This window comes from Prionailurus bengalensis, chromosome E1 (assembly GCF_016509475.1).
Source record: "Prionailurus bengalensis isolate Pbe53 chromosome E1, Fcat_Pben_1.1_paternal_pri, whole genome shotgun sequence".
Lineage (NCBI taxonomy): Eukaryota > Metazoa > Chordata > Mammalia > Carnivora > Felidae > Prionailurus > Prionailurus bengalensis.
The window spans coordinates 32,170,995-32,187,479 of NC_057347.1; positions in this window are offsets into that span (position 1 = coordinate 32,170,995).

Genomic DNA, 16,485 nt, shown 5'->3' on the forward strand with positions numbered 1-16,485 from the left:
ATCATGACCTGTGCTGAAGTCGGATGCTTTTTAAAAATTTTTTTTATTTTTATTTTTTAATGTTTATTTATTATTGAGAGACAGAGTCAGAGCATGAGCATGGGAGGGGCAGAGAGAGGGGAAGACACAGACTCTGAAGCAGGCTCCAGGCTCCGAGCTGTCAGCACAGAGCCTGATGCGTGGCTCCAACTCAGCAATGGTGAGATCATGACCTGAGTCACAGTCAGATGCTTAACAGACTGAGCCACCCAGGCACTCCCTTGATAGATGATCTTTAAAAGAGGTATATTTAATGCGAAATTACTCAGAAAAATAGGAGGTGAAGAGATACAATGTGTTGAATTGGTAATCAGGTTCCATGACCTGAGTGATCTTTTGGTCCAGCTGATTTCATAGGCAGCTTAAATTGAACATACTCAAATTTCATAGAACAGACCATCCATATTTATACAAGTATTTCAGAGAAATAGCCCAATTTATTTCTTATAAAAAATACTACAACAAATATATTAAACATGAGATATTTGAAGTTAGTTAAGGTCACTACATGATAAGGGTGCTGTTTTCCATTACTGCTGTTCACATTGTATTAAAGGATCTAGTAGCTAAGGTTAAAAAAAATTAAAAAGAAAGAAAAAAGAAAATGTGAAGAAAACTAAAAATTGAAAAGGAAAAATGAAATTATATATATATATACATATATATATATATAATGTTACTTACATAGAAAATCAAAGACCAGCAAGTCAGACCATCAGAATCAATAGGAATTCAGCAAAATTTCCAGGTACAAAACAAAAATCCTGACACAAACACTGGTACATCAAAATAAAAATTCTTGGGGCGCCTGGGTGGCGCAGTCGGTTAAGCGTCCGACTTCAGCCAGGTCACGATCTCGCGGTCCGTGAGTTCGAGCCCCGCGTCAGGCTCTGGGCTGATGGCTCGGAGCCTGGAGCCTGTTTCCGGTTCTGTGTCTCCCTCTCTCTCTGCCCCTCCCCCGTTCATTCTCTGTCTCTCTCTGTCCCAAAAATAAAATAAAAAACGTTGGAAAAAAAATTAAAAAAAAAATACAAATTCTTACAATGTAACTAAAATAAACATTTAGAAAACAAAATAATAAAAAATATCCTATTCACATCAGCAATACAATTTATATGAAATGTAGAATTAAATTTAATAAAATGATATCTAAGAAGTAAAAAAAAAATTGGCAAGCATCAAAATATACCCAAATCTAAGCAGAGCTATACCATGTCCATGGTTAGGAGATAATCATACTATTCATACTATAAAAAGAGTATGAAAAAAATTAAGCATTAAACTGAAGAAACTAGACACAGAACGAAGTAAACAGAGAGGAAGGAGAAAGAAGAGGCTTATAAATATAAAATCTGAAATTATTCTAGCAGGAAATAACCCCCTCCACCTCACAAACACAAACAAATTTTACAATAAAAAATTTATCTATAAAAACTGACTAAAGGAGATGTAGAAAACAGCTACAAGTGGTAACTATAGAAGAACTTGAAAATTTAGTACATGATTCATTCCTTCAGAAGTCACAAATAAATATGATTTCATCAGAAAATTGTATCAAATAGGTAATGTCTGTCATCAAAACTCTTGAATCCTTAAAAAGATGAACCACTTAACACATTAGCACAAGGGTAAACTTCATGCACAATGCTCACAAGGAGAGCACGGAAAAGAAAATCATAGGACTGTACTTTCCAGTTGTGCAATCCAGTCAGCCAGAACCATCAGAAGGTTTATTTTCGAAATCATATTCCTAGACCTTAATGCACTTCTGCCAAATCAGAATCTGAGACAAGCAAGTGTAAGTAGGTAAGCATGTCTGAGGCTAACAAAGCTATGTTCTTAATAGGCTTGCTATGTGACTCTGATGCATATGCACTGAAGCTTAGAATCATGGCCATAAACCAATATAAGTAATAAATATAGCAAAATATATTGTATAAAATATAAACAACAAAACAAAACAAATGTAGAATAGCAATTAGCTCTGAAAAAATTAAAACATAAATAATGAGAATCTCCAGACAGTACTTTAGGGAATCCCCAAGGAATTCCAAGAAATTATCCATGCTTTGCTTGGGTAAAATATGAATATAATCCATATTTTGGTTTTAGACAGTCTTAAGTTGATACTTGGAAAATACATTTTTATACAGGAATTTTATTTACTAATATTGATTGTAATTTAATTTGACATTTTTGCATTTCAACAAATTGAAGTTATATAAGGGAGGAAAAAATATTGGCATTGTAGACTTTAAATTATGCCAGACAGGATTTTTTCATTCGCATTTTGTAGAACTAGAATCAATAATGATCTATGTGAATTGAATGAAGTCAATTTTGTAGCAGGGGAATAACCAGTATGACATTTAAATGCCTCTTCCAGCTCCAGTTTTAAAGTTTTCCCATTATGCTTAAAGTTTTACCAGCAAATGAGAAATCTGTATAATATAATTGATCGGATTGAATTTTTTTCATAATGAAATGGAGCATTCTGTATTCTCAAGTACTATAAAGTACCTTGAAATAACTATGGTGAATATTTCCCTGATCAATAATTATTTAAAATTCTGCTTCTTGTGTCTCCAATGCAGATTTTATGTATGGAGATTTTAGTATACCTTTCTGATTCAAAACCAAGGCTGAAGTTGCTATAAGAAGAAGGGATGATGTTCTCTGAACTATCTGTGATGTGCCATTTATACCAACCAGACTTAAGTTCATTGCATTCACTTTTCTTATTACCCCATTATTCTTTGTTAATTGTTAAGCATATTTTAGCGAAATGAGCATATTTTAGTGAAATATTTTCATGCTTTGCTAATGGACATGCATATAGTTTCCTCCAACCTAGCACATTCTAGTAAATACAACATGTTACTACCTGTTGAGTGAATAGAATCACTCTAGATAACCTGGTTTGTGAATTGTCGTCTTGATAATATGGGCTAAAGAAAGTTGAAATTTGAGCAGGGTTGGAGGGAATGTTTGCTCTAAAATCACAAAAATGAGTACACGTGTGCTTCCTCTTGACTATTTTGGGCTGTGTGTTTACATGTGTAGTTCTCCCTTTCCCACTCTGAAATACCCAAAACAGCCTTCATCTCAAGTGCTATGAAGCCACCAAGAGAGTCAAATGTCAACAGAGACAATGAGGATTGACTAACCAACCAGTCTCATCTGGTACATGGTAGGTGATGTAAAATATCAGAATTGTATGTATGGTATCATTTAAGTTAATAAGTTAAAAGTAGTCAGAAAGATATAAATTACTATAAGTCAGGAATTTTACATAATTTTTTTCTGATTCTTAGAATGCTAAGAAGAATTATTTTTCAAATTGTATAGATATGCTCAGAGAGGTTAAGCAACCTGCTTAAGGTCACACAGACAGTAAGTGGTGGGTTTCAAATTCATATCTTTTTTTTTCACCAATGTCTATGTGTGTTCCATTCCTCTACACTGGTCACTACTTTAAGTGAATTATTCCATCAATAGCATATTTAGTATTCAAGTTTCTTGGTAATTAATAAACTTATCAAGGGTCTGTAGTACCATTTAATTTTAATGTAACTGCCATATATTTCAGCATATGAAATGAACTTGCACAGAATTATTAGCAGTTACTTGAAGTAATGCATTCCAAAATATATACTAGATTGCTCATAATTCAAACTAATGGTTTCCATTAAAAAACTACTACAAGCAATGTAAAGAATCAACTTTGGTCATTCAAAGCTAACATTCATAAATATAAATTTAAGACCACTATCAGATGGAGAATGAAATCTTACTGAATATAATTGAAGCACAGAGCAATGTTCAAAACACATTCGATCTTTCAAATCTTTCCATTTCATAATTTTCTGAATGGTTTAAACACATGCATGTAGCTAAAACATATATGCACAATCTTGACTTTCAAAAGAAACCCCTTTGTATCTATACTGCTAACCCTCAAATCTTGAAAATTAGGGTTAGACCTTTCTTAATACTCCAAACACATATGATAAAAGGAATGCTTTTTTTCCCCCTCAGTTTGCCAGATATGTCTAGGTAATAAAGCAATTGAGCTTAGGGATATATATGAGATTGGTTAAGTTATCAAAAAAGAATGATCCCAGGGTTTCTGGTTTCAAGAAAAATTTCAAATTTGTTTTAATCATCTGTTTTTCTGATTATAATTATATTATTTATATGAAATTTTAATTTTTTTTAAAGTTTACTTATTTATTTTGAGAGAGACAGAGACAGCATGAGTGGGGGAGGAGCAGAGAGAGAGAGAGAGAGAGAGAGAGAGAGAGAGACAGAGAGAGAGAGAGAGAGAGACAGAGGGTCCTAAGCAGCATCCACTGTCAGCATAGAGCCCAATGCAGGGCTTGAACCCATGAAACTGTGAGATCATGACCTGAGCTGAAACCAAGAGTCAAATGCTTAAACAACTGATCCACCCAGGCACCCCTAATATTAAATTTTTAAAAAATAAAATAAAATTATTTATAATCTATTCCTCCAAATAATAACTTTCCATGTGATGACTTCCCCTGGGCATATCAAATGTATAAAGCTGCTTTTATTTTTTATTTTTATGTTTTTTAATGTTTATTTATTTTTGAGAGAGACAGAGACAGAATGTGAGTGGGTTGGGGCAGAGAGAGAGGGAAGCATTGAATCTGAAGCAGGCTTCAGGTTTGGAGCTGTCAGCACAGAGCCTGACATGGGGCTCGAACTCACGAGCTGTGAGATCATGACCCAAGCCAAAGTCCGATGCTCAACCGACTGAGCCACCCAGGCGCCCCTAAAGCTGCATTTAAAGATCATATGCCATAGCATTGTTCCAAAAACTTTCTCCTAAAATTACAAAAGATTAAATGATAGGTTTAGATCTCAGAGTCAGTGGAGATGAACTTCAGATTTCTAGTTTAACCATGTGTGTTGATGGGAATATTGCATGCCAGGAAGGGGAAGTCTGAATTGAGTTATGAAAACAGGTTCTAGAGTGGAAATTTATATATCAAGTAAGGTGAGATGTAAGTAGTAGGAAACAGGAAAAGAGAAATATGTTGAAGATGTAAGTTTGGTAGCTATCTGCATTTGGATGACATTAAAGTGTGAAAAGTCATTGATATCAACTTGGGCAAGAATGTAGAGAAAAGAAGTGAAGTTGGCAAAAATAAACTGAAAGTTATGTCCTGGTGAAAAAGAAAGAAACATAGAAGACAGTATTTTTAAAAAAGCAAAGAAAGGGGTATGTCAGGAGGGAAAGAAAAAGTCTACACTACCTGAATAAATATACACATTTAATGAATCCCTATCAAGATAACACCAGCATTCTTCATAGAGCTAGAACAAATGACTATAAAATTGTATGGAACCAGAAAAGACCCCAAATAACCAAAGTAATGTTGAAAAAGAAAACGAAAGCTGGAGGCATCACAGTTCCAGACTCCAAGCTGTATTACAAAGCTGTAATCATCAAGACAGCAAAGTACAGGCACAAAAACAGATACATAGATCATTGGAATAGAATAGAGAACCCAGAAACAGACCCACAAATGTATGACCAACAAATCTTCAACAATGCAGGAAAGAATATCCAAAGGAAAAGAAGACGTGTCTTCAGCAAACGGTGCTGGTAAAACTGGACAACAACATGTGGGAAAATGAACCTGGGCCACTTTCTTAACACCATACACAAAAATAAATTTAAAAAGTTAAAAACAGAGTAAAAAAACACACACACACAACCAAAACAGATGTGAGACAGGAAACGATCAAAATCCTAGAGAAGAAAACAAGAAACAACCTCTTTGAGTCTGGCTGTAGCAATTTCTTACTTGACGTGTCTCTGGAGACAAGGGAAACAAAAGAAAAAATGAACCATTGGAACCTTACCAAGATAAATAGATTCTGCACAGCAAAGGAAACAATCAACAAAACTAAAAGGCAACAAATTAAGTGGGAGAAGCTATTTGCAGATGACATATCAGATAAAGGGTTAGTATCCAAAATCTATAAAGAATTTACCAAACTCAACACCCAAAAAACAATTCAGTGAAGAAATGGGCAGAAGACAGGAGTAGACACCCTTCCAAAGAAAACATCCAGATGGCCAACAGACACATGAGAAGAAGCTCAACGTCACTCATCAACAGAGAAATACAAATCAAAATCACAATGAGATGCCACCTCAAATCAGTCAGAGTGGCTAAAATTAACAACTCAGGCAACAACAGATGTTGGCAAGAATGCAGAGAAAAGGGGACACTTTGCACTGTTAATGGGAATGCAAACTGATGTGGCCACTCTGGCAAATAGTATGGAGGTTCCTCAAAAATTAAAAATAGAACTACCCTCAACCTAGGATTGCACTACTAGGAATTTATCCAAAGGGTACAAAAATACAGATTCAAAGGGACACATGCACCCCAATGTTTATGGCAGCACTATCAACAATAGCCAAGTTATGGAAAGAGCCCAAATGTCCACTAATTGATAAATGGATAAAGAAGATGTGGTATGTATATATATATATATATATATATATATATATATATACACACACACACATATATATGTGTATATATACACAATGGAATATTACTCAGCCATCAAAAAAGAATGAAGTCTTGCCATTTCCAACAACATGGGTGGAACTAGAGTGTACTATGCTATGCGAAATAAATCAGTCAAAGAAAGACAAATATCATATGATTTTACTCATATGTGGAAGTTAAGAAACAGAATAGATGAACATACGGGAGGGGAAGGAAAAATAAGATAAAAACACAGAGGGAAGCAAACCATAGCAGACTCTTTTTTTTAATGTTTATTTATTTTTGAGAGAGAGAAAGAGCGTGTGTCTGGGAGGGGCAGGGACAGACGGAGACACAGAATCCGAAGCAGGCTCCAGGTTCTGAGCTGTCAGCACAGAGCCCGACACAGGGCTCAAACTCACAAGCCATGAGATTATGACCTGAGCCAAAGTCAGACGCTTAACTAACTGAGCTATCTAGGTGCCCCAAACCATAAGACACTCTTAAATACAGAGAATAAACTAAGGATTGCTGGAGGGAAAGTGGGTGGGGGGATGGGCTAAATGGATGATGGGTGTTGTTGAGATGAGCACTGGGTATTGCAGGTAAGTGGTGAATCACTGGATCCTACTCTGGAAACCAATACTACGCTCTATGTAACTAAATTGAATTTTAAAAATTTAAAAAAAGAAGTCCAAAGCCTTTGAATGCTGATGATGGCTCATGTAAAGGAGAACAGAATAATCCAGATCAGATGAGATTCAACGACACAGCAAGCGTAATCACACACAGTTCCAGTACATGGTTTCAGTGCAGTGGAAACTACATTGGGGCAATTGAAGAAGGAATAAGCAATTTTAGTTGCAGCCATATTATAAACTAGATAACCTGAAATCTTCTCCCTCTAATGCTGAGGAAGGAAAAGCCTCCTGGTACGGATGGGTGGGTGTGAGGGTTGGCTGCATGGGGCAGGAGGCTCAGGGTGTATGTAGCTGTCTTAGCCTCTGTGCAGCCCCATGAGCTGCAGTTAGAATTAGGATGGCAGGGATCCTCAGCGGCCAAGGTTGCAGGTGTCCATAGTGGCCAAGTGCTGTTGGGTTTGTTGGTGGCAGAGGACTCCTGGTGTCTTTCCAATCTCTTTTCTCCCATGGGGAAATTCGTGGCTTCCTCTGGCACCTGCTCACTGGCATGCTTCTGGTGGCAGTGGCCCCGTGTCTAAACCACTAGCACCTGTGGAGTGGCCAGGGAGCCAATGTCTAGAGTGCTCATGTCCGTGGGACAGTCGCAAAGCCCATCTGGAGCGCATGTGCACTGGAGCTACAGTGGTTCCGGGGTCCAGAGTGTCACTCTCACTGCACTCTCACAAGACAGAGCGACAGAGAGAGAATGAATCCCAAGTAGGCTTCATGCTATCAGCACAGAGCCTGCCTCAGGGTTCGATCTCACCAACTGTGAGATCATGACTTGTGCTGAAATCAAGACCAGAAGCTCAAGCATCTGAGCTATCCACGTGCCCCTAACTTTCTTTTTCTTCAGGACTTACATGAATTTTGCATTTTATTTCTTCTTCATTCAATTCCAATAAGTAAAATTTTTTAGACATTCACACATTGGATCTAATTTTTGGAACTTAAGTGTAAAAGTTTTTCATGGGGGTAACTCGTCTTTCTACTTATTGCCCACTAGTTATACCCTTTCTTATTATAATTCATTCATTCACTCATTTATTCATTTATGCTTCTCTTCTATTCTTAATGAATTTTGCTACTATTTCCCTTATTTTGTTGGGCTTTCAAATAATCACTTTTTAACTTTGTGGATTCCATTATGGATCTTTATTTTTTGTTTTATTCCACTTTGCTCATATCTTTAATATGTCTTTACTGGATTTCTGTGCATTTATATTGTATTATCCCTCACATCTCAGTCCAGATATTTAAATTTACCATTTTTAGGCTGTCTTCTCTTTTAATATAGACACTGAATGCTATGAATTTCCCTCTATGTTATGCTTGAATGTGTATCATGATTACTTAACTTACCTGAAAATGATAACCATTATTTTTAAAACACAATTTTGCTAGGTGCAGAATTCCAGGTTGATAGTGACTTTCTCTCAAATTTCGAATATTGGATTTCATTGTCTACTTGTTTCTTTTTGCTATCAAGAAGTCAGTTGTCAGTTTTATTGTCATTGCTTTGTTGGTGATCTGATTTTCTGTTATTTATTGATCTTCTTTGGCTTTAAGGTGAAATCTTCTCTTTGTCTTTGGGGCTTTGCAGTTTTAGTGGAATATTTTTTGGAATGATTTTTTTCCCATTTATTTTGCTTATGTATGTTGTAATCTTATTATGTCCATTTATCTTTGATAAATGTACTTTATTAGTTTAAAACAAATGAACTCAACATCTCTTCATATATTGCTTCTTTACTATGTTCTTCTGGTACTTTATGGTAGTGACTGGACTTTTTATTCTGCATGTTTTCATTTTTATATTTTACATTGTTTTGACTCTTGATGCATTTTTGGATATTAATCATTTGTGGTCTAGTTAAAAAGTTCTCTTTTTACCTTAACTTACATAGTTTTCACCCATCCATCTAGTATTTCATACTAAAAATCATATTTATTCCAAAAATTATGTTTTATTTTGTTTTCAAATATCTTCAGTCATTCATTGTAGACCCTTTCTGCTTCACTAGTTTTGGTATTTCTTCTCATATTTTAACATATCCTTAATCCATTTATTTTATATTTTAATCTGAAATTAGTTGTATTCTACATCAGCTTATAGATATTCTAAGTCAGTTTATTTGTTTTCCTGCTGAATCTCACTCACATTGGCTTGTTTCCTTGGTTTTTTTTTCAGATTTTTTTTTTTATTGTTAATGAAAATTTGGTTCCCTTGGACTCATGGGAATTCCTGCAGCCTCTCATCCCTTTGCTTCTTCCCAGATCTATGGTGCTACTACTAAGTTAGGGGCCATTTTCATGGCCTTTGCCCCCCACCCCCAGTTTACTGGAGAAGAAAGAATTTTAAATACAGTTCTACCATCTTGCCAGTGATTTACAGCTCAGTCTTTAGATAACAGTATGTACTATATAAATATTTACCCTCAGAATCACCTAACTTTTTGCACGTCAATACTTGTTTCCTGCTCAGATACCATTCCCCACCTCTTTTTGGATGGAGAGTTGATCATTTCCTTTATTTCCTGCCGGTCATAATATGTGATAAAATTCTTCTTCCTATAGGGTCTCATTCCACATCTGAAGCGAAAGAGACTTTCGAAAGTGCAAGATTTTTAATTATTCACTTTTTTAGAGAATCTATTCTTAAAATGTTTTTTTTTTTAATGTTTATTTATTTTTGAGAGAGACAGAGAGAGAAGGAGTCACAGAATCCAAAGCAGGGTCCAGGCTCTGAGCTGTCAGCACAGAGCCCAACGCAGGGCTCGAACTCGGGAACCAGGAGACCATGACCTGAGCCGAAGCTGGACGCTCAACTGACTGAGCCACCCAGGTGCCCTGAGAATCTATTCTCTTCTAGTATGCACAATCAACTCCTGGCTGTTTAGATTACATTCTTCTTTACTGAATCTTAAGTTACAAGATTTTCACTAAAGATCTAGACATAGAATTTGTTCTAAAAATGTTTTAGTTAATATTTCAATTTTGAGAGCAGAAGATTTCACTTTTTTTTCAACCTCATTTACTGATACTAAAAGTTTTTTAAGAATTGTATTTCAATTAATTAGTTTTATATTATCTTTGACTAGGGCAAATTGATTTTTATTCTTAAGGCAATATAAATAGTTGTAACTTTTTGTTCTATATCATGTTAAAATTATTGAAACAGAAGAAAATTAGACTTTATGGCTGGGTGTTATGTGTTAAAGGGCAATGGAGGAGTTAAATTAAATATCATATAAAATATATGTTGCCTTTTCTTCACTTCAGTGCTCATGGATTTGCTGGTATAAAACTTCATGGAGATATATATTTTGTGGATTTTATACTTCCTTTTTAAAATCCTCTTGCTAAATCTACAAGCATGTGCATTAGCTCCTACAAAGAACAGAATCAATGTGGACCATATAAATTATAGCATCTGATAATAGCCTGATATGTTGGCACTCTATCATTCTTTTATCTAATTCTACCTTTGAGGAAAGTCAATTATCTTGGTGCTGAAATATTTGATCAAAGCTAAATTTGTTTTTCTGGCCCTGTAAAGCACACAGCATTTAGGCTGTAACTGTGGCTAAATATTTGTGTGCTGAAAATATTTTAAAAAGGTACCCAAATACTTGAATTAAGTAAAATACCCAGCTTTTTAGAAATTTTAGTCTCATTAAACTCTCAAAATTAGTATTTTCTCTCTTTTTGGGGGGGGGCAGTTTTCAATCTTAACCCCATTATTGAATACATTTTGAGCCTGTAAGGAGATAATATCACCTCAGAATGACTTCCATTTGTCTCTTACTGATATTAGAATTTTGAATCAGGACATAAATTGTAGCTGCTTAAAATTTCCCTGTAGATAAAAATAATCAGGTAAGAATGTCTCAATCACACAGAAAGCACACTGATTCATGATTTCATAATGTAAACATGGCCACGAATTGTTTCTAATAACTTTACAGTAGCATTCTACTTGTCCACAACCAGGATTTCTAGAAAACAAAAACAAAAACAAAACAAAATGTCTTAAAGTATTCCACACTTAAATAATACTGGAGTTGAAAGCTCTAAAATACTTGTTAATTATTTTCCATCGTAAGAAAGGTGGTAAGCAATTTGGAATCATAAGAATCCCTAACAAATCCATATTAACTGAGAGAATGAATTATAAGACATCATTTAAGACAGGTGATTACATTTTTTTCAAGAATCACAGTTGCTTAAACCACTTATGAATTACTAAGCTGAGGTTTTGCCTTAGGAATTAGATTTCCATGTGGAATATTTATTTGTCTATAAATAATTTATATGCTATAATTCCAAAATGCAGTATATAAGAAATGGACATTCCCTATATAAATTGATTGATCCTATTAATTTGCTTGGATAATACTCATTTCTAAAATGAGGGGAAGAGCGTGTGTGTGTGTGTGTATAAAGTTTAGTACAGTCTTGGACAAACAATTATAGATGCTGAAATAATGGCATTAGAATCAATATGTTATGTCATATCTCTGTTGGTGTCTTTTAATGATAACCTACCCCAGAATCTACAGATTGACAAGAGCTGTTTCTGAATTCATTACTGTAGGGTTTGTGATGCCATCTTCCCAGAATGAGAATTTTCAGTCTCACTTCCTATTGTCTCTTGTACTGATACTGATTTTTTGGAAGACTTTCCAATAGACTCCTGTAACTTTTTGCCTTAACTTATTCAACATACTTTTCTTAATCTTTGGTGTTTTTCAGGTCTTTCCAGTTTATCAAATTTCTAATCTTGAACCTAACTGCTTTGCTCCTCCATTATACTGTGTCTCTGTGTATTCTGTCTTCATACTCTTTCTCTTCATTTTTGTTTTTTAAAAAGAAATATCTTGGGGTGCCTGGTTGGCTCGGTCAGAAGAGCCTGTGACTTGATCTCAGATCAGGGTTGTGAGTTCAAGTCCCACATTGGGTGGAGAGATTACAAAAAACACAAACTTTTTAAAGAAAGAAATACCTTGATAAATTTGAGGCATGATCTAGGACAACTGGTTTTACATCTAAGGAATTTAACTCCTTTATTCATAAAGTGATAGAATTGGATTAGTTTTTACCAGAATTCTACTTCATTTTGTCCCTTAAGCTTTTCAAATAATTTTGTCTTATAATTTCCACTTGTTTTTACAAGTATGTTGTGTAGTTTGCAATTAAGATATATATATCTTAAATATATAAGTATGTATCATAAATATATATATCTTAATCTTAAATATATATATCTTAAATATATATATATAATATATATACCTTAAATATATATATATCTAAATATATATCTTAAATACATATATATATATGTATATATTTATTTGGCACACAATGTTAAATTAGTTTCAAGAACACAAAATAGTGATTTCACAGTGTATTTAACCTGTGCTCATCACAAGTGTAGCTACTATCTGTTATCACACAATGCTGCTACAGTACCATTGACTATATTCCTTAGGCTGTACTTTTTTTTTCTTTTTTAAGGGGGTGGGTGGAGAGGGGAAGAGAGGCAAAGAGAGGGAATCTTAAGCAGGTTCCACTCTTAGCACAGAGCCCAATGCAGGGCTTGATCCCATGACCCTGGAATCATGACACTGGCCAAAATCAAGAGTCGGATGCTCAATGGACTGAGCCACCCATGTGTCCCCCCTTTGCTATACTTTTTATTCCTATGACTTATTCATTCCACAGCTGGAAGTCTGTACCTCCCACTCACCTTCACCCATTTGCCCATCTCCCACCCATAGCCTTCTGACAACCGTCAGTTTGTTCTCTGTATTTATGAGACTGTTTCTACTTTTTTTGTTTCTTTATTCATTTGTTTTGTTTTTTTTTAGATTCCACATTTAAGTGAAGTCATATAGTATTTGTGTTTCTCTGTCTTTTCCATCCATGTTTTTGCAAATGGCAAGATTTCATTCTTTTTTATGGCTAAATTATATATATGTATATGTATATATATGCATAAAGAAGACATTATATAAATGTCATTTATATATATACACATATATGTGTATATATATATTATGTCTACTTTATGCATTCACCTATGCAAGAACAGTGGGTTGCTTCCATATCTTGACTGTTGTGAATCATGTTGCAGTAAACATAGGAGTGCATGTGTCTTTTTGAATTAGCGTTTTCACTTTCTTTGAGTAAATGTCCAGTATTGGAACTAATGGATCATATGGTAGATGTATTTTTGATTTTCTGAGGAATGTCCATACTGTTTTCCACAGTGTCTGCACCAGTTTGCATTCCTACCAACAGTGCAGAGGGTTCTTTTTTCTCCACATCCTTGCCAACACTCGTACCTGTTATTTCTTGTTTTTAATTCTAGCTATTCTGACAGGGGTGAGGTGATATTTGATTGTAATTTTGATTTGCATTTCTCAGATAATTAGTGATGTTGAGCATCTTTTCATGTGGCTGTATGCCATATGTATGTCTTCTTTGGCAAAATGTCTATTCAGGTCCTCTGTCCATTTTGTAATTGGATTATTTTGGGGGTTTGGTGTTGAGTTAAAACATAGTCTAAGTTTACATTTTTGAGCCTACCTGCAATTTCTTTGCAGTATGGAATTCATTTAAATAAGCCTTTTAGTAAATGTTCTTGCTTCAACCAAGAAAAACTATATTTTCAAAATAGTTATTTGCTTTATACTTACATAATTTTACTTTTAAAGAAGCCTTCTGCTGACCTGTTTTCTATTACGTTTAAGTTTTAAGCCATTGCCCAAATGTATCTCTCCTTTCTATCATCACAATCTGATATGAGCTGCAACATTTAGAGTATTGAGGGCAATATTCATTCTCTGAGTATTTAAGGACCTTCTCATATCTTGGAGAAAGACAAAGTAATAAGAAATGATCAGTGAATTGAGAGGAACTTGGTTTCTAGGTGTGAGGGAAGCTTTTCCTGATCCAGTCAGAGAAATATGTGTACTACTTACTCCTTTGTTTACAAAGAAGCTTATCTTTTGACCTTGACTCCCAAGAAAGGAAATGATGCCCCAGAATGAGTCTTGCATCATTTCCATTCATTACCTTGTCCTGTAACTCATAATTCATTGCTTTATACCATCCATCTTCATGCAAAACCTGATCTCTTACACCACCTGAATTTGGCTACCTCCTTTCCCTTGTCATTGAGTCTAACAGTTCCAGATCAAGGTCACTTACTTGAATAGGTTCACAATGATCCTGAAAAGACCAGAGGTAAGACCTTCCAAATACTTAGTTATTTGTGGAAGGTCTTTCACATAATCAGATAATACTTTTTCTTTTCAAATTCATTTTCCTGTTATTATAATCCATACAATTTCCCCAGAGGTCATCTGTTATAAGTTTACTTTAACAGCTATCGTCCAACTATGTCACTAGTCAGAAGTTAAAAAAATTAGTTTAATATAAATGGCATGAAATAAGTCTCCTCCTTATAACGACAACACTGTAATTATTAGCACATTCTCATTATTGAGAGTTGCTTACTTTAGAACATTAGTCTCTTGTATTTAATCTGTCTGATGATGGTTAAATACGGTATGTTCATTAGCACTTGCACAAAAGCTTTCTAATAACACTTAATATGTTTTCTAAGTAAACCCTAATTACAAACTCTCACAGTGTGTGTCTAGTTTTGCCAACGCAGAGGATATTTTTAAAAAAATGTTTAGCATGATAAAAAGGAGGACTCTTTCAAAGCTTGCAGGGTATTTGATAACCCCAGTTCTATAATGGCCAGTGAGCTCAGCAGTATCTCTATGCTAGTAGAGTATAGTACTGTTTACAGAGATGTCATCATTTATACATTTTACTAAAATACAGTACAATGTGTATTTGAAACCTTCACACAGGATTAAAATACATCAAGTTTATTTTAAGATTAATCTAGCAAGGAGTATTGTCATTGTAAAGGATGAGTGGAGCTAAGACCTATTTTAATGTTTTATGAAAACGTTATTAAAGAATCCATCATTAGTTGCATTCTCCCTCAAGTCTCTAAGCTCAGTTAAAATACATTGAGCTTACTTTAAAATCAATAAAATATTTTAAAATGTTTTTTTTCCTGGCACAAAGCAAAAAACGGGATGTATTTATTTTAATCTCTCCTCATCACCAATGCCTAATCCATCATTTGGGCTCATGTACTCCCCCCAAAATATTATTTTGTTGAATAAATCAACATTTCAAAGTGCATGTTTCAATTATTTCCCAGACTGAATAAGAAAATCTTGCTCCATACTAGTTGATTTTTTGTACTGTTTTGTCTCTCATGGGTGGCTATTTGTTTTCCTACCTGATGTAGTGATCCATTTGCCCCTAAGTTGAGTCAGACTGGAAAACCACACAACTCAAGAAATCTGTAGAGACACAGAATAACATATGTCTATGATTTCACTCATATGAAGTGTCTAAAATAGACAAAATCATAGAAATGGAAAGTAGATTGTTACCAAGGGCTGGGGAGAGAGAAGGAGAATTAGTGTTTGATGAGTACAGGGCTTCAGTCTTGCAAGATGAAAAAGTTCTAAAGATATGTTGCAAACAATGTGAAAAACTTAACATGACTGAACTATACATTTAAAAATGGTTAAGATGATAAATTTAATGTCATGTGCTATTTACCTCAATTAGAGGAGAAAGAAAGGAAGGAGGAAGGGGAGGAGGGAAGGTAAGAATGAGGGAGGAAAGTAAGGAGGGATGGAGAGAAGGAAGGAAGGAACGAAGGAACGAAGGGAGGGAGGGAAGGAGGGACAGGGAAGAATGAAGGAAGGGAGGAAGGGAGGAAGGAAGGAAAGACAAGCTGTAGGGATTAACCACACCCTAACCATGGAAACTCTTTCCATATTTTCTGCTTATTGATTCCATTTAAAAAAATTTTTTTAACGTTTATTTATTTTTGAGACAGAGAGAGACAGAGCATGAATGGGGGAGGGGCAGAGAGAGAGGGAGACACAGAATAAGAAGCAGGCTCCAGGCTTTGAGCCATTAGCCCAGAGCCCGAAGCGGGGCTTGAACTCACGGACCGCGAGATGGTGACTTGAGCTGAAGTCGGACGCTTAACCGGCTGAGCCATCCAGGCGCCCCATTGTTGATTCCATTTTTATCTCATAGTCTACTGATTTTCTCTTTCATATACTCTTCATATTGTGTATCCACTTCATATGTGTATCCATAGTTTCTGTTGCCTT